The sequence below is a fragment of the Balaenoptera acutorostrata genome, chromosome 10 (genome assembly GCF_949987535.1).
Source record: "Balaenoptera acutorostrata chromosome 10, mBalAcu1.1, whole genome shotgun sequence".
Taxonomy (NCBI): domain Eukaryota; kingdom Metazoa; phylum Chordata; class Mammalia; order Artiodactyla; family Balaenopteridae; genus Balaenoptera; species Balaenoptera acutorostrata.
In genome coordinates this window covers 103,908,907-103,928,349 of record NC_080073.1, presented here as the reverse complement: position 1 = coordinate 103,928,349, position 19,443 = coordinate 103,908,907, and the positions used below count along the sequence as shown (strand labels likewise).

Sequence of the window (19,443 nt, the reverse complement as noted above, 5' to 3'; positions counted from 1 at the left end):
ACATGAAAACTTGACCCTGTCCACACGGGTTCAGTTCTTCTGAGAGCAGGGCTGTGAGGAATTCTCCCCCTGCCTACAACGCACACACACTTCCCAACACACACACCCAAACATCCCCAAACAAGTGGTCAATTGAGAATGTATGAGATCTGCTGGCAATCCTTATGAAAGTCATGGCTTGCTGAGGGAAACCCTTCAACCAACTGAAGATTTAGCTGAAATTTAGATCAATATCTACTTCCCTTCATCCCTCGCCTTTCCTTGGAATGCTGAGTGCAACATAAAATAAAAACATGCGTTGCTGTCACCCAGGAAATGTGGCCAAGACTCTTAACAGAGGAGCAGACAGGTTACAGAGGGGTGTGAGTGCAGGCCAGGCTCGGGAAACAGGTAGTTTTGGTGATGGAAAGGAGCCCTGGGTCAGCTGGCCCATCATGCCTACTCTACAGCCCCCAAAGGGCACTGGCTTTCCCCAAGCTGTGCGTGGGCGCAGCAAAGCTACCAGGAGCAGCTGGGGCCGGAAGCTACGTCTCTGCAGAGTTCTCGAGGATGATGGGACCGCACTGCTGCCTCGTGTGCAGAGTTGGCCTGTTCTTGGGATGAAGTGGGATGTCGCTCTGACCAGGGCTGTGCAGGGACGCCTAAGATCCAGAGCAGGAAAAAGAGAAAAGATTACCAAAGTGATGAAAAGGTGTTAGTTTAAATGAAGGTTCAAAGTGTTTTTCCGAATAGAAGAAAGGATGAGGCTGTTGCCTCTGCCCCGGTCCTCTTTCGCCTGTCTTGGGGGGCATCAGGCCTCGATCCCAGTGGGGAGGCTGGAAGACCAGCGCCCATCGTTTGGTGCCTTTCACTTACATAGTGTCATGGCTTTAGGAGACTTTTTGCATACGTTAGCTTTTCTGACCCAAAGAGAAATAGGAGAAGAAATGAATAAAATGGGTGGTGTTAAAACAGTTTTCTCTGGTTATACCTCCCTGCTATGAAGAGTTAACATAAGGTGAGTTCCTTTTAAGGAAGGGAGTTTACTGGCAGCTCAGATTTGCTGTTTGGAAGCAGAATAAAGCATGTATTTGCCTTTGTGGACACACACACATACACCCATACACGGTTATATATTCTTGTAAAGATTTTAAAAAGATACATAGATCCTGCTCTTCTTTTTTTCTCACTGAGAATTCAATGCACAACTGAAAAAAAAGGGGACAAAAACCCCTCAGTAACTCAAAGTCAGGGTCTAAGTTGGTTTTACCTTTACTGTGATAAAACATATGTAAAATTTATCATTTATACATTAAGAAGAATTTATTACATTTTTATAAAATTGTGGTTATACATAAAATTTACCATTTAAACTTTACGTGTCCAGTTCAGGGGCGTGAAGTGCACTCACACTGTTCTACAGCCACCACCTCCATCCTCTCCAGAACTTTCCATCTTCCCAAACTGAAACTCTGCACCTGTTAAACACTAACGTCCCTTCTCCTGGCAACCATCCTTCTACTTCTGTGTCTACAAATTTGACTACTCTGGACACCTCGTATAAGTGGAATCATATGAGAGTTGCCCTTTTGTGATTGGCTTATTTCATCTAGACAATGCCTTCAAGGTTCATCCATGTTACAGCATTTGTCAGAATGCCATTCCTTTCGAATGCCAAATAATTTTCCACTGTATACACCATATTTTGTTTATCCATTTATCCATCAATTGACATGTGTGTTGTTTCCACCTTTTGGCTATTGTGAATAATGTTGCTATGAACATGGGATAAATATCTCTTTAAGACTCTGCTTTCAATTCGTTTGGGCATATAACCAGAAATGGAAATGCTGGATCACATGGTAAAGCTATGTTGTATTTTTTTTTTTTTTTTTGCTAAGAACCTTGTCTTTTCTTTTTTTTTAATTAATTAATTTATTTACGGCTGCGTTGGGTCTTTGTTGCCGCGCGTGGGCTTTCTCTAGTTGTGGTGAGCGGGGGCTGCTCTTCGTTGTGGTGCGCAGGCCTCTCATCGCGGTGGCTTCTCTTGCTGCGGAGCACGGGCTCTAGGCGTGAGGGCTTCAGTAGTTGTGACACGTGGGCTCAGTAGTTGTGGCCCACGAGCTTAGTTGCTCCGCGGCATGTGGGATCTTCCCGGACCAGGGCTCGAACCCGTGTCCCCTGCGTTGGCAGGCAGATTCCCAACCACTGCTCCACCAGGGAAGTCCTAGTAATGCTATGTTTAAATTTTTTGACTAACAGCCATACAAGGTGAATTTTATAATAACTTGCCCCATCATGTGTACAGCCTGCTTTTGGCTATGGCTCTGTGTACCATTAATTTCTTACTGTGCTTAATCACAGGAGATGTGACTATGCCAGATGCAGTCTTATTATGCCAGCCACATAGGCTAATCAGTTTCCTTTACTACCAGCCACGCATCACAGGTTCGCAGGTAGAAACAAACAAGCTAAGTCTCAACATAAAACCGCAAAGGATGATTGAGTAGCGTCTTCCAGGAGGCGGTTACCGATGCCTCTGAAGAGTCCGCAGTCCCCGAGGCCCCTGTGGAACCTCTGGACCCTTCTGAAGTTCACAGCCCCTGCTCGCTCCGCTTCCTCTGTGGCACCGTGTACAGCAGAGCAGGTGTACACGCTGACAGTGCGACTTCTTCCCAAACTTGAGGCTGTTGTGTACTGACTGCCTTCCACTGCTGCCTTTGGTACCCAGCTCAGTTCCCCAGTCCACTTGTTCCTCTGCCAGCATTTGTAGGCTTTTCAGCATCTGTGATATCACCCTGGCTTATCCACATCATCCTCAAATCTAATGACTCACTGTCTCCCTAACATCCCCCACCCGTAGCATCTCACTGACATCTCCAAGCCCCAGACCCTGATTCAGGCCCCATTCTTCTGCTCTTCTCCACCTATCACCCCTGGGCTTGCTCTTCTTCTTCAATGCAGTCTCCTGTCGATCGGTCCCTCCCATTCTCATGGCCCAGCTGCCCTTCCAACTTCAGGGCTGCTCTGCCCGGGTGGAGCCTGGTGACCAGTCACCGCAGTGATGCCGGCACGGGTACCCTTGCTTCACCTGACTTCCGCTGCTGCATCCTCCTTGCCAAGCCCAGCCTGGGGAAGATGGCACAAACCTCTCTTTCCCTTTCTGCTCCTGAAGCGTGTTATTCGATTTTAGATTTGTCCTCTCTGTTGCACGGTTATCCTTGTACCCATTCTTTACAAATCCCCTCATGTTCTCTACGTCTACTGCAACAAAACCTTCTCAACTTTTCTGTTCTCAATCAATACATTTTGATCCTATAATCCAAACTTTACACAACGTTTTGCTCTTTAAATTTTTTGAAAGAATCGGGGCCATGTAAGATGAATGAATTTTCATGCTAAGAAAAACAAAAGTATAAAAGAAATTGTTGATATGTCATTACATAATTATTTTTTTATAGCCCCAAACACAAACCAGGTTGAAAGATGAATAGCAAAGTAGGAAAAAGAAAATATGAGCTTCTTTGACTTCTCCTTCTTTGCCTCAGATTGTCCTGCACGTCTTTTGATCGATTCTATTCTCCCTGCTTCTCCAGCAGTATCTGAGGCTCCTTCAGGAAAACACGCTTTCCCCTCGTTGCTCTAGGACCTTGCTCCATTCAGTTCTTTCTACTCTTTATTGTGTATTTGATTATTTCTTTTGCACTGGTTCCCTCTTCCTAGTCAACAAACATAATAAAATCTTTACATCCTCACAGAAAAACCCAGATGGACCTGTCTTCCTGTTCTCCAGATTCTCAAACAGTTGCCCGTTTCCTCCTGCCCTTTACCACCAATCTTCTCTTCTGCATCTGGTGCCTCTGCCTCTGGACCACTAGCTCGCTCTGCTGATTCCGTTCTCTCCCATGAGGCTGCCCTTGGAGTTACAAATGGCCTCCCGCCCGCCTCTTCCCAGAAGGCCTCCTGCTGAGCTCTAAGTACCAGACACAGGCACACAGCACGCCCTGAAACTCTTCTGAATGCTCCTCCTGGTCTCTTGTCTCTCTGCTCGCTCCCTCTAGGCAACATGGCCCAGTCTCAGGGTTTCACCTCTTATCAGGTGCCTTCCAAACTTAGGCCTCCTGCCCCAAGTGGCCTCTGAGCTCTAGGTCTGCATTTTCACCTGTTTGCCGGACATACCTAGAAGATAGGATGCTGGCATCTCCAAGAGAACATTTCTTTCTTCACGTGGGTCCTCTTGGTTCCCTGTTGCTAACAGAATTCCCACTGAACAAAGCAACAGAGAAACACATACACACACAGTCACACTGAAGACACAAGTGAACTTTACCCACAACAGGGCAGCTCAGATTGGTGACCAGTGCTCTGACCGGGCATCAGGTCCTGTAACCTCAGGTATTCTTTTTACTATTAAAACTGAGAAAGGTATTAATTAATGTGACATTCTGAAACCCTAGGATGCTGTGTGGAAATAATGAAGACTTGAGTTAAACCAAAACTGTTGATATTTTAGAATAGGTTTAGGTGTAAATGTAGTAACTGGTTTTGTAATGACGATTTTTGTGTTGTTTTAGCTACTTCTTAAGGTGTTTGGAGAGTTGAAGAGAAGCCACTATATGAGATTAGTAACTGGTTTTTAAATTGGTTGAGGAAATATAATTAAGCTTTTAATCAATGCTTAAATGTTTAGTAAAAGTCCATTCTCAAGTTTCAGTGGCTGCGTGTGTAAGATTACTGAAGCGAGCTCTAACCTGGGGGTACACTCGTCCATGGCCGTGAGCCCCCGGACACCAAATGGCAACCGGCACTTCGGAGGCTCGCCACGCCCGTCTCTGTCGCCCTGACGGTGGTTTGGAGCTGCAGGTCTGCCTAGGACGTCGAGGTGCTCATAACTACAAGCCGAGCATGCATATTTCAGAGATGTGGCCCTGTTTAAGTCTCAGTTTAGGTTCTTCTTTCAATTGTGTGTAGAGCACAGTTACCAGTGTGGCCCTGTAACACCTTAAATTACTAGTCAGATCGCATTTTGCTCGACATCAGTGGACCTTCTATACTCTTTAGTTGAAATGCATCAATTCTCAAGGAGGCCATGACCTGAGAGTGGTGAATATTTTATGTTACAGAGAGATTTTTATTGTAAAAAGATTTAGTCTGCACGTATGCTTTATTTTTATAACCTAGCATTTGCCACACACAGTTGTAGAAACTATAATGAAAGCATAAATCTTAGACTTGAAGGGCGAGTGCCTAGGACACATGTTAGTTCAGTATTAAAGGCTTCTCTTCCTCTCTGTCTTTCTCCCTGGCTTAGCCTCCGCGTGGAAGAAGATAACCCACAGCTGGTGTACACTGACTTTTAGGAAGGTGTCTAGGAATTGGGTCTCTATCTGGTAATCCAGAGCTTATGGGCTAATGGCTGCAGGAAAGAGAAAATAAAATATGCTGCTGTGTAGTTTCCGCCCTTTCCTGTGACGTACCGATGAGAGGTTCCCTATGCTTTCCACCCCTGCACAGCAATCTCATCTGCCCTTGGGCAGGAATCCTAAATGCTTGACTGCGGGGTCTGCAGCTCTGGGTGGCATGCATCATTCCTTTTTAACCTTAGTGAAAACAGGCTACACAGGCATATAAGAAACAGAACAAATGGTAGTAATTATTATTATTCTTGTTGTTATTATTATTATATTTGGAACCATTATATAGCAAAGAAAGGTTTTCCATCAAAAGGGATCAACATGTACCAATATAATAATCCTAAGAGATCCTGGTTGCTGAAGTTTCTGGAGAATATGCCTAGGCTGAGTAACTGCTAAGCCTGTATAGTCTCCTGTGCCGAGTTGCACATCAGAGCTCACTTCTCTCTCCCCCCTTCAGAGCCACTAAATTAAGTATGTGGTTAGAAGTGGTCATTTCTCATCTTTTGACTCTGTGAGAAGAAATAAACAGAAGAGGCAGGAAAACAAATCTGGCAACTAAATAAGAAAGCCTGGATCTTATTTAAAGCTCTGCTTGAGTGGTTAAGAATAATAAGAACCAAAAGTCTTATTTACTTATGTATCAAAAGCTTTTATAGAAGGTACTAAGGGGGTAATCTAGTCCATTTTCTTGTCTCAGACAGGCCTGCATTGAAGACAAATGCTTCTTTATGTATATTCTTAAATGTCCACATTATAGGTGCTGCGTATTAAGATAAACAAATTCCAAAAACTAAAGCAGGATACAAATGGTGAGTGGCATGTCAGTTCATCATAAAGGGGTTCAAAATTATAACTGGAGAGTCTCCCCTCTTTCCTTTTCTCTTTAAAGGAAAGAAAGCTTTATTTTTATTTTTCCCCTTTAGAAGGCAATAGATATTAAACAACCTGGTGTTCATGCTTCTATTAAGGCTTGATTTCACTCTGTGGAGATGCCGTAAAAACCCCACAAAAACAGAAAGGACTGGCTTATATTTTATAAAGATCAACCTTATTACCATTTTAATAAGCTAATTTAAGCCATCTGGTGTTTGGAAAACGGATCTGGTTCTCTAAAGAAAATAAACATATAAATAACTCCTGAGTTCATGCTTTTTTTTTTTAAGGAAAAGGAGACCCTTTGGTCATATTCCCTGCATTCTAACACACTCATTCACACACCAAACCCTGCTGGGCATCTGCTGTGGACCAGGCCCTGTTTAAGTTCTCGTGGTAAAGAAGCAGCCTTTGCTCCCCAGGTGCTTCCAAAGGGCAATAAATAAACAGAGGATCAGCGCAGATATCGGCAGAGAAGCAGGGAGCTGCCAAGCACCAAAGAAGAACTGTGGTCGTGCCCCAGCTCCAGCTAAACCTCCAAGGGCCCCTCCCTCAGAACAAAGCCCCAGTGCAGGGCTCACCTCCGAAGCCCCCCTCTCAGCACGAGGGGCCCTCCTTCACCGGGCAGCTCCCACCTGCTCCTTGGCTGGTGCTTCTGGGAGCCTTGCCCCTCCCTGCCCCTCCTGCCACGTGTCCCCTCTTTACAACAGTCTCCTACACCAGCTCCTTGGGGCTGTCTGTCCGATCACCCTTGAGTTCCTAAGTCCCAGGAAAGTCTGGCACAGAGGAGCTGACTGAGCCAGGGAGCAGGCCTGGTGGAGGGAAAGGGCCCAGGCACCTAAAATGGCCACAAAGGGTGTTTCCCTAGAACACCGTTTGTCTTTCAGATAGTCTGAGCTTCTGGAGACATACCAACATTTACTGGGAAGGGGTGGGTTTTGGTTTCAAATAGCTCTGGGTCGAAATAAAAAATGAATACAAACACACACCTCCGTTGTCAGAGATGAGCTGGAGAAGTCCACAGTCTAATACCTGACACAAAGAGGGCCCTCAAAAAGGGAAAATCTAGTGTAATACGAAATACGCTAGTATCTCTGCCCATGAAAACCCAGGGTCCAGCAGGAGACAGAGCCACGTGGAGGCTGGGAGACGGGAGGGGCCTCCTACGGACCACAGGCTGGTCAGCAGCGGCTGCGGCTCAGGGCAGGCTCCCTTGGTTTCACCGTCCATGCTCAGGTGGGATGTAACGACCGGAGACACACCTGAGACGCGATCCTCAGGAAGAGTGCGGCCTGTTCTCGAGGGACCGAGGTGGAGGGCCAGAGAGCGTGGCTGGGCCAGAAGCACAGGACGGGAGGGGGTGGGGGCGGGGATGGACGCCGTGCGGGAGCACCCGAGGAGCGCCACTCAGGGCGGTCAGATGCTGCTGAGAGGCCGGGATGCGGGCGGGCCAGGGGCTCCTGGCAGTGAGGAACCTGGGGCTCTGCGTGAGCCGCTCCAGCCCCGCTGGGATCCAGCCCGGTGGGGGGTGGGGGGCAGGTTGAGCCGTGAGAGCAAGGGACCCGCAGAAGGAAGAGGAAGAGCTGGTGGGAGCGAGGAAGTCAAGGGTGTTCTGGAGGCGGGAGGCTGGAGTGTCTTAAGGGGAGAGGGAGAGGAGGTTCTAGGAGGTTCTAGGAGGTTCAGGGGACGCCTTGAAGCAGCAGGGTCGGCAGGGCTCCAGAGGAGGAAACCGGGCCTGAGCCAAAGTGGAACTGGTAACTGCTTCTTTATGAGGTAAAAGGAGGGAGGCGAGGGTTTTCTGGCCTGGTAAGTTCCATGAAGACAAAACCGTCTACTTATTCAATAAACGGCACTGGGATAAGGGGTTATCATTTTGGACAAAGTCTGTTCCTATGCCAAGATAAATTCTAAGTGCATCAAGAATTAAACATAAAAAAGCATCTATAAAAGCACCAGAAGAAAATATAAGAGAATTTAAAAAATCTTGGATTGGGACTTTAGCATGATATAAAATTCAAAGGCAATGAAATAGAATGTAATGATACAAAACTTAAAATCTTCTGTATAAAAAAAGTGGTAAACAAGGCTAAAAAATAAATGATATTGAGGAAAATATACTTGTGATGAATACAAGAAATAATAAAACAGTGATTAATATAGAAGAGAAAAACACATGGCTAATATACATAAAATATCCTTAGCTTGACCCATAACTAAAGAGATACCATCTTTCACAAACTGGATTGCTAAAACTGAACATGTTTGATATTCTCAGGGCTGAAGGGTGAGGGTGAGGACAGGGCTCTGGGATGGTGAGCTGCTCGGCAGCGTGGGGATGCAGGTCTACATTTGCAACGCTCACACCCTCTGACTTTAACCTAAACAAAGACACAGGTGCCAGGATGTCCACTCCTGCCCTGTTCATAATGGCAAAAAGCTGAGATCAATGTCAGTGCCCACCAGCAAGGGACCAGTTAGTTAAATGACAACATATCCATATTGTGGAATACTATTCAGCTGTTAAAAAAGAAAAACGTGTTCTGATATGTGACAGTGTATTTTATAAGCTATATTGTGTTAAGTGGGAAAAAAGAGGCTATCAAGGAGTATTTACAGTGTAACGTCATCTGTGTTGAATAAAAAAGAGTGCATACATGCATGTCCACATCCACACACACTCTACCTCTAACTGCACAGGGGATTTCTGGAAGGCCACGTAGGAACCTTACTGTGGAAAGTGAGATTCAGAGCCAGGAGAGGAGGGTGAGGAGAACAACTTTCTTTCTGCCTTTAAGTTTTTTATCTTGAGAATGTATTACCTTGATTAAAAAATGACCAGGGGCTTCCCTGGTGGCGCAGTGGTTGAGAATCTGCCTGCCAATGCAGGGGACACGGGTTCGAGCCCTGGTCTGGGAGGATCCCACATGCCACGGAGCAACTAGGCCCGTGAGCCACAATTACTGAGCCTGCACATCTGGAGCCTGTGCTCCGCAACAAAAGAGGCCACGACAGTGAAAGGCCCGCGCACCGCAATGAAGAGTGGCCCCCACTTGCCACAACTAGAGAAAGCCCTCGCATAGAAACAAAGACCCAACACAGCCCCCCAAAAAAATAAAGTAAATAAATAAATAAGTCAGGAGCTCTTTAAAAAAAAAAAAAATGACCAGTAAATCAATGTAAATTTTGAAAAAAAAAAAAAAAGAAAAGAAAAACAGAGAACACCCCAAGTTATCTAACTAGTAAATCACAAGGGGCTTCTTGGTTGTGTTTTCTGTTCCCCTTCATCTTCACATATGATACTGAAAATCATTCCAACTGGTGCTTAAGAGCTAGGCTCTCTGAGTGTGAATCCTGCCTTCCTTACTTGTAAGGGTGACAGCGGGCATGTTAATTGACTGCTCTAAACTGTAGTTTCCTCACTTCATAGTGTTGGTTGGAAGGCTAAATGAACCAGTGCACGTAAATCATTTAGCATAGAGCTTGGTACAAAATAAGTGCTCAATAAATGTAATTTATTACCATTATTAGAACTCGTTCATTTTACAGTTTTCCAGCGCCCCATTACGTGTAATTATCACTTGACTCTTGCTTTTTAGATTATAAAACATTATGATCCCATCTCAATCTCAGCAGCCTCATTTTTACTGGGTTTCAGAGAAATGAAGTAGGTAGCCTAAGATCACAACCTAGGATTTGAAAGCAGATCTTCTGACTTGAATAGTCCCTCCTCGATCATAGCTGTGTCAGGACCAACAAGCCCCTATATTTTGACATGAATTTATGTTGACTGTATAGTCCTAGGCGTTAGGGACCACAAAACTCTACATTACTCCATACGGTACCTCGGACAGAGCAAACCAAAGTGCTACTTATAACTCAATTCTGTTGATGATCGCAACTTTCCTTAAAAAGATTTTAAATTTGTCTACAATGGGTAGTGGTGATAGTACAGAGAACTCAAAAAGCACAAAAAAGAAAAAACCTACAAAGGTGCCTAAATCATCTATCTAAGAAATCAATACTTCCTTCATTTAATCTATGAATCTAATCACTGTTGTCCCCAAATCGAGGCATTTTCATCATAGTGCTATTGTGCTCAATAATTCTTTATACAACAGAAGGTGATCTGACCCAAAGAATGTTTTTTCTGGGCTAGAAAAGTAGACTGATACTGACATCGCCACTTACCAGACAGAAGCAAAGAGCGTTTACATAATTTTTCCAAGGTCCTCTGAGAGCTAATGGTAGAATCAGATTCGAGTTCAGTCTCCTGCTTTCTAATTTGCCTCAGATCCCACACAGAGGGATCACACTCTTCCTTGCTTTAATTTTTTCATAGGATTTTCCTGGAATCAGTTCTGAGTTTATCTGGGAATTATGAAGTATTACACTAAGCACATGGAATAAATAGTAGTGGAGTTGCAGTAAATTCCTGAATTGACTCAAAGTAATTGATTTCCTTGAGGGTTTTTTTTTTTTTTTTTTAACAGTTTGGCTCAAACTATGAATGCTCAACGTTTTTAAATAGCTGTGATTTTAAATGCTTTCCTTATATATAGATGTATCTTAGCACAATGTAATTCTACTTAGGAAAAGTTCATTTAGAAGAAAATTCATTTGGTATCTGTAGTAGTGCCATCCCTGTTCTGAACTATCTTAATCAGCAATCAGTTGAATGTGAAGGCTCTGTAGTCTCTGACACTGAAAATTTAATTGAATGTTATTTGTTTAATTAAAATTACCTCACTCCTGGACTTCCCTGGTGGCACAGTGGTTAAGAATCCGCCTGCCAATGCAGGAGACACGGGTTCGAGCCCTGGTCTGGGAAGATCCCACATGTCGCGGAGCAACTAAGCCCGTGCAACACAACTACTGAGCCTGTGTTCTAGAGCCCGTGAGCCACAACTACTGAGCCCGCACGCCACAACTACTGAAGCCCGCGCGCCTAGAGCCTGTGCTCCGCAACAAGAGAAGCCACTGCAATGAGAAGCCACGCACCACAACGAAGAGTAGCCTCCGCTCGAAGCAACTAGAGAAAGCCCGTGCACAGCAACAAAGACCCAATGCAGCCAAAAATAAATAAATAAATTAATTTAAAAAAAATTACCTCACTCCTGCAAATGTACACACGCAAACACACACATGCACATACACACAGTATGATAACTTGACCACTTCTCATGTGACCGAAAACATCGAATTCCAGAAAACATCATTTTAAGTCAGTCATCTTCCTCTGTCACCTTTGGAAGCATTTTGGGTCAGACTCTTTTCTGGGACATAATGCAGTAAAAAAAAAAAACCTCTGTGCCATGTCTCAGCTGCTCCAAAATGAATACTTGGAGGAAATGAAGCAGACAGTGGAAGTTAAAATTCTTATATCTTAATGGCGAGGCAGAAGAACAGCTGTGGGTTTAAGTAACCTCAAAATCCCAATCTTTTCCTCAGAAAAGGCTCCAGAGAATTTACTGGCAAATATGTTCTATCCCAGCTGAAAGAAAGATTAAAAAAAATGTCTGGGCTGCAGTTCCCACTGGGGATATTCCTGGGTTAGGGTCCCAAGAGTAAAATCTAGGGTCCCGTATCACGGTATACTGTAACGTCTTAAATGGAAAAGATCTACCAGAGCTGTGGCTTGGTCAGTCAGAGGTTCTAAAATCAGTTTTCCTAATTACAAATAAGTTAAATTAGAACACCTGAATCCATGTGTCTCTGACCAGGGAGAATTCAAACCCCAAATGCAATTCTAAAAACTTCCATAACCCTGCCGTCACTGGTGTTTCAGTTACAGGAGCACAAACGTGTGAATCATCGACTGTGAGAGGGGGAGGGCTCACTGTGTGCTGAGGACGACAGGAGAAGCTGTAGGAACTGATTCCGGCTCTATTCTTGAAAAATGAAAATCCAAGATGAGATCATAAATATTTTTATCAACAAGTAATGGAAAAGCTCTTAGTAGTCTCACAAGTACTTATGAAAATTAAAGCTGTGTTTGAAACTGCAGACTTGAGTGATCAGAGGAAGCCTGAGAGAGCTGCCTGAAGAGCGCGGTCCGGGATAATTTTCGGATTTCAATCTTGCAGCCTGAAGCTTCTGAACCTGAGCCCGTGGCTTCCTGAAACCCAGATACCTTAAGTAAAACTTTGTCTGTACAGGTGGACACATTTCTGGGGGAAGGGTGATACCAGACATAAGGCATTGTGTTTAAAACCTGCCTCATATACCTTAAACACACACATACACTTTAGCCCAGTAATTTTAATTTTAGGAATTTGTCTCAAGAAAACCAGTCAGGAATGTACATAAAGATATTTATGGCCACACTGTCTCTAATAGGAGGGGGAAAAAAAGGAAACCAAATAATTTTCAACATTTGGGAGATAAGTCATGGTAAGCTCTACAATAAAATACTGGAAGCCATAAAAAAAATCATGAGGCAAAAGAGAATTGAGTCACATGGGGAATGTTCACCATACATTAGGTGAAAAGAAGCTGTAAACCCAGAGTGCAGATGTGCTCCCCAAGGGTGCTATAAAGGTGAACATATTGATACAGCTTCATTTCGTTCATGTCAATGGTCCAAGTAGGCTGAATGGCTGCCAACAGGCAGATCATGGAAGCGATCTGAAGTCCTTCTGATATCAGACTGACCCCCCAAGCCTCTAGTGGAAACAGTGGAGCCATGTGACTCTCTGGGCAGACTGTACCTCCAAGATAAAGCCCTCAGAGTGGGTTAGTAGGGAGTATTCACAGTCTTGGGCTAAGATCATGAGTTTGTTAAACTGGGAGAATTAAGACAGATTAGTGAGAAATATACCTGACTGTAATTTAGGCTTACTGTCATTAAAAACGGCCCCCGAGTGATATGCAGAAGCCAACGAGGTTATAAGAGAATTAGAAAAATCACCATTGTGCAACCACTAAGTAAATAATTGATTCAGGCAAGGTGCATTAATGGGTCTGAAAACCATTGGGCATAAGGCTGTTGGGGAACAGTTTACTTATTAATCACAAAGAGAAACGGGATGTTTATAATGGAAATATCTCGCCTCCACTTTAATAAAGGATCAAACTGAGCACAAACCAATAATGGTACCACCGACATTATGGACGCCTGATGGGGTGGAAAGGGAGAAGGCCTTATTACCCACTCAGGGTTCCTGCCCAAGGGTTTATTCCGAGTATAATAAGAGAGATACACTCTGACTGATTCAGACTGGCCAACAGTCTAGACTAAATAGGCCAATATCATGAAAGTTGGAAAAAGAAAAGGCAGAGGGCCTCTTCTACATTCAAGGAGACTTAAGGGACGTGACTATGGAATCCAACGCTTGACCCTTGAACAGATTCTGGATCAGAAACAACTGTGAAAGGTGGGACAGTTGGAGACGTGAAGATGGACTGCAGTATCGGCCAGCACGCACTGATGCTCAATTCTGGGGTGTGAAAATGGTACTGTGAGAAGGCAGAAGCATGTCCTTGTTCTAAGAAGACATCTAACTGACACCTACAGAGGTAGAGTTATGCCTGCAACTTAATGTCAACATTGGTGAAATTAAGGAAAGGGCAAAATATTCATTCTCTTACATAAGCTGCTTAAGTTCAAGTAAGACAATAGTTTTTTAAAGGAGAAAACCATCCAGGACTTCCCTGGCAGTCCAGTGGTTAAGACTCCGTGCTTCTAACGCAGGGGATGTGGGTTCTATCCCTGGTGGGGGAACTAAGATCCCACATGCCATGTGGCGCAGCCAAAAAAAAAAAAAAAAAAAAGAAAAGGAGAACACCATCCAGAGAAAAACGATACACTGCTTTTCATTTCAGAAAAAACATGCCTGAAAGACGAGTTTTAACGTTAGCCCATAAGCGGTCTTAGGTTCCTCCCAAGGCATCTGAATGGAGCACACATTTAGAAGGGTGCATAATGAACTTCTTCAAAGTTAAATTTGCAAACCTCATCAATGTTGTCAGTAAATATTACAGGTATTATGAAATTCAGGGAGATTTTTAACATACAAGGAAGTGTTGATGCCCCCCCACCCCACCTCAGTCAAGATGCAGAGGTGATCACGGAAGCCTGAGACGGGCAAAGGTGATGAATGAGTTTATTATAATCCACCTCTTCAGAGACTCAAAGTCAGTCTGTTTCCTTTGCTGAGAGTCTTGGAGTTCGCTTCCCACAAGGCCTGTAAATGAATGCCATTTAAAGTGCAGTCACTTCCAGCTGAAAAGGACTGGGGTGAAGGCGGTGGAGTTGGTTGGGCGCAGGGAGGGGGACCCAAGGGCAGGGTCTGGCCCTTCAGGGGTAACATGCTCAAGTATTCTGGTACAACTTAAGCTTTTTAAATTGTTCACCTCATTAGCAAAGATGTTTACACGTGCAACCTTAAAGTATGTTTATATTTATTTATAAATTATCAACATGTGCTCCTGTGCTACCAAATTATGCAGTTAAAAATATGTCCAAGAGTAGGCACTTTAAAAGATGAGATAAAAAATATGAGCAGAAGCTCTGTACTTCCTTCTTGCACCTCAAAGGCTTGTCCTGCCTAATTCCTGAGATGCACCCGCTCACCTTGGTGATCCAGAGGATGGCAGTTCTAAAGCACAGCGGCATTCATATTGGTGTCTGAATCACTGGGTGCCTTAAATTAACCCTCCTTTGCAGAGGGATGTTAGGGACACTATGAAAACCCACAGTAGGCAGCCCCGCTCACAAGGACCTCAGGCAGCTTCTGCCTGGATCTCTTCAGTGGTATCAGGGGAAGGGCTGGGGCTCATCTCTCAGAAGCGGCTCGTTCATGTGCTGATCGGCTGTTTCATGATTCACACAGTAACTTCCTTCCTCTCTAATGCAGAAAGTAGGCTGCGCGAGGGCGGGGCAGGGACGAGCGCTGTCTTACCATCGCTGTATCCTAGTGTCCAGAACAGTGTCTAGTACATACAGGGTGGCAGAAATAATGGACAGATGTTGACTGACTTTTTAGAGAACTCTTCCGCACGCCTAGTCTGGCTTTATACTGAAACAACAGCAAACCCTTATATTACACTACGCGCCAAGCACCATCGTAAGCACTTTTCACATGTTAACTCACTGAATCCTCACAACAACCTTATTAGGCAGGTACTGCCATCACTCCCATCTTGGCTGAGGAAATTGGGACAAAGAGTGTCCAAGTGACTTGCCCAAGGACAGTAGCTGGTGAGTGGCTGAGCAGGGATTTGCTGGGGACAGTGGCTGCTGAGTCGCACCTGTAACTGCTCCACAAAGCCGCCTCTCGCCAGGTCAGAGGACTGGCCTCACCGCTGCCGTCCGCATGCACAGACCCAGGGGCTAACCTCCCCTGCAGGTGACAGGAGGACAGAACTCCAGAGCCTTCCACATTCATCTCTTTTCCAAGCCAGACATTCTAGAGCCTTCAACTGTGTAACAGATACTGTGGAGTCAGTCCTTCAACACCTGGGTCTCCCTCTCTTTGGGTTTGGTCGAGTTTGTCCCTGTAGGGTCAAGAGTCCAGCCATGGACTCCAACAGCCCTGGGTGTGAGACCTAGCCTCGCAAAGTCACCCTTTGACTTGAGCAAGTTTCCTCTTCTGAAAAATGAGTTGATAACACTTCCTTCTTCGTAGGAATATTCACTATCCTTTGGTCCAAATTTCCTTCCTCGGGCAGGGCCCTGGCACGGCATGTCACCCTCCGGGGAGACACATTAGCATGCATGTGGATGGCGACGCTGCACTTTATGGGAATGTACTGCACTGGCCTGGGAAATTGCTTCCTTCTGTTTTCACTGGAACCATGTGGCTCTTTAACTGAAGTTTATATGGTGACCCACCAACTCAATTCTGTCTCCCACTGCACAGTTCCTCCTTTCTTACAGGAAAAACGTCCTCATAAAAACAATTCATAGCACAACAAAATATTGACAGGAGCCTTAAGCCCTAATGTCTGACGATATCTGTGGACACGATTTATCACAGAAGCTCCACTGTTATCACTTGGCAATTAGGAAATATTGATAAATGCAAACACATTATTGATGTCAATTAAAGAAGCACAAGATGGATGAGCCTCCCAAAGTGCTCTGACACAAGCAGTTAGAGCTGAGCCCATCAATACACATCGAGGCACCGCGAGTGCCGCGGGAAGTCGGGCTGCCACGAAACCACGGCGCTTCTGCGTTAGAAGTGAGGCTGTCTCAGCAGATGGGCATCTGCTCAGGAATATCTAACAGAACCTCAGGTGACGTCCGACGTAAAAAAGGTGCTCACTGGTGACTCATGATGAGGTAGGCGTAGAAGGTACTCGAGAGGAGCTGGGGACCAAGACGCACTGACGCAGCTAAACGGTCCCGACTGTGCACGTGAGGGGCGCGCACCAGGCCGGGAGCTGCAGAAACAGGCAGCTTGCAGGGCAGTGTTTTGGAATATATTTCAACATTCCCAGCTATCTTGTTTTGTAGGACTGAGAAGAGTCTTGGATTTATTTTCAGTGGACGACATGAACAACCCAGGTTCCATTCTCCCTGTGAAGGGCAGAGGGAGATTTGAGCCCGAGTCCTGAGAGAAGGGAGGTATCGGGAATTTGTGAAGGAAGCTTTGTTTAAGAGGAACAGAAGGTAACTAGTCACGTGTTGGTTGTGATGGGTTTCAAGTAAGGATGGTAAGACACCCAAGTTCAAGCATCTACTAGACACAGAGGGCAACAGTCTGCAGGAAAAGACAGGAGCAAATACAGTTTCGAGGAGGAGGTGCGGTGAACCACCTCTGAGAAGAAGAATACGGATATAAAGAGACCAACTGACTTAGCGATAAGGGGGCCTATGCTTTTGAGACAGCAGTTGCATTTTTGATGGAAAAAAGTTACAGTTAAAAAAAAAAACCCGCCACCTGCTGTGTGAAAGGGCTCTATGAGGCACTAGGAAAGGGCACACACAGCCCTCGTCCATCCGGGAACCAAAGCCTGGGAGGCCACAAGGCCCGCTGAACGCCAGGGATCCTCACCCAGAGCCTCGAGGGTCCCATGTGCACAGGGCCCAGACAGGCACACACGCTCTTCCCTGTTCAGCCAAACACTCAGACCACGGAGAATGGCCTGCAAACATTCCCGAGCCTCACATCACCATCAGCGGGGGATCTGATTTGCTCGGCCACAGACCATCCCTTTTCTGAGCCATTTCACTGGCCAGACCTAAGCCCCTTGCAGACGTCCACTCGCCCCCCTGTGAACGCTCACTGCCGCCAGAGGGAGTATCTGCCTCCCAGATCCCCCCAGCAGTAGAGCTGCACGGGCTCCGAGGGCTCGGGGTCCGCACCTCCTCCCTCTGTGTGTGCACCCGACGTGGCAGGGTGCGGGCACAGGGGGTCAGGAGTCAAGGGCGGTGGGCGACTCACAGACAGCCCCTCCTCGACTCTGAGCCTGCGCCGGCAGGATGCGAGCTGAGGCCTCCATGACCGCATACATTGCCTCACAGCACGGTCCTTCAGCTGCATTTTAATAAAATGAATGTGATAAAATTTGATTCAGATATACTTTTGTAGCCTTGGAAACCCCTTTCACTGAGAGTGAGTGAGTGCCCCCAGTTCTCCCTGGTCGATAAACTTTTACCGGTATGTGAAAAATATTAATACAGAAACTGCCCCTTGGAATTCAGTGTTCACAGTTCTACCTAACCCACTGAGAAGCATGTGGGAGGGTCGACCTGCACGACAGCGAGGCCCACCGTCGAGAGCAAAGGCTTGGGCGCCCGCGGAGGAGGGTGGAGGGCGGAGCTGCCCCTCCGCGCACCCAGGGTGAAACCGAAGTGTCGTGCGTCCCTGTAGCTCCGGCACTGGACCGTCCGTCTCCCACGGGCCGGGCACCGTGCCCGCCCGCTCCGCACGCTTCTGCTTGGTCCTCTCACCCCCGACGGAGGGGGACGCTCCCGCCTATCTGACAGAACAGTCCGTAAATGGGGGGCGGCCACGGGGAGTGACACCGCTGCCACCTGAGCCCCGGCCCTGGGCCCTCCACGCCTCCCGCGGGGAGGAAAGTGAGGAGGAGGAGGAGAGGCCAACAGCCTCGTCTTTGTCTGCCTAAGGCTGGCACTCACCCCGCAGCCGGCCTCCGGCTGACGTCCAGGAGGACCGCGGGGCTCCCGGCCCTGCCGCGCGAGCGGTGCCAGCGCGCGCTCCCTCGCTCTGTCCCAGGGTCGCTAAGAGGGCGCAGGGCAGGGGTCTTGACGTCACCGGACGTCTCAGAAAGGCCGAGTCTGCGGCCCACGCGGCGAGGCCGAGGCAGCGCCTGGGCCGGACCCAGGCCTGAGTCTCCGCTTAAAACGCCGCCTTCCGTGAATCGCCGCCAAGCTCTCCGGCCCGAATGGCGCGTCGGCGGAGGGGCACTGACCACGCTGCGGCGCCGGGGGCAGCTCGGGCACAGGACACAACCGCCTCCCCGGGAAGTCAGAGGCCCTGGCAAAGCCCTGCGGGAAACGCTGAGGAGCTAGCACCTGAGTGCTCTGGTGGCCCCGAGGACAACAGGCTTCCGGGGCAGGAGAGGGGCGCACGGGCGCGGCAGGCCTGCCCTCGGCAGCTGGCGGGCGGGGAAGGAGCTCCCTGGCTGGGCGCGGTGTGTCCTGCGCCGCGCTGGCCCCGCATCCAGCCCCGAGCAGCCTGCGCTCGGCCCAACGAGCTCATGGGCTCCCGGTGCTGAAGCCGCGATGCAGCTGCAGAGGCCGGACGTGGGGCACGAGTGGGCGCGGGGCAGGCTTCGCAGGGCCCAGAAACCCACGGGGCCACGCCGCTTCCTAGCGGTTCCCTAAACTGCCCAGGAGAGAAGAAAGGACGGGCACTGGCCTGTGGGGAAAAATGGGCTCCGTTTAAAAAATATTTCCAGTAAGAAAAATACGTAATATTAAGAAAAACATGGACAGCTACACAGACAGCTGCAAACTTTAAATAACAGCTGAGAGTTACTGAAAAAACCAAGTGCTGAGTTTGGCCCGGCTGAGACAGAACCTGGATCAAAGCCAGAGGACAATTTATTTTGGCTCTTTCCTCCGGTCTCCCTTCCTCATCCCACTCCTTCTTGGAAGGTCTGTCGAGTCCCAGTAGAGAAATCTCGTTGGTAATGAGGCATCCACGACCTGTCACCTGTGTGAAAGGGCAGCTTCTGTCACAGCTCACAGGTCCCCGGAAGC

General features: G+C 47.0%; 1 protein-coding gene across 2 annotated transcripts in view; it reads right to left on the bottom strand.

The window, feature by feature from the left end:
* The window catches only part of LYRM4 (LYR motif containing 4), a 120,836-nt gene that overhangs the window by 57,496 nt on the left and 43,897 nt on the right, over positions 1-19,443 (bottom strand). The gene's annotated exons all lie outside the window — the stretch shown is intronic.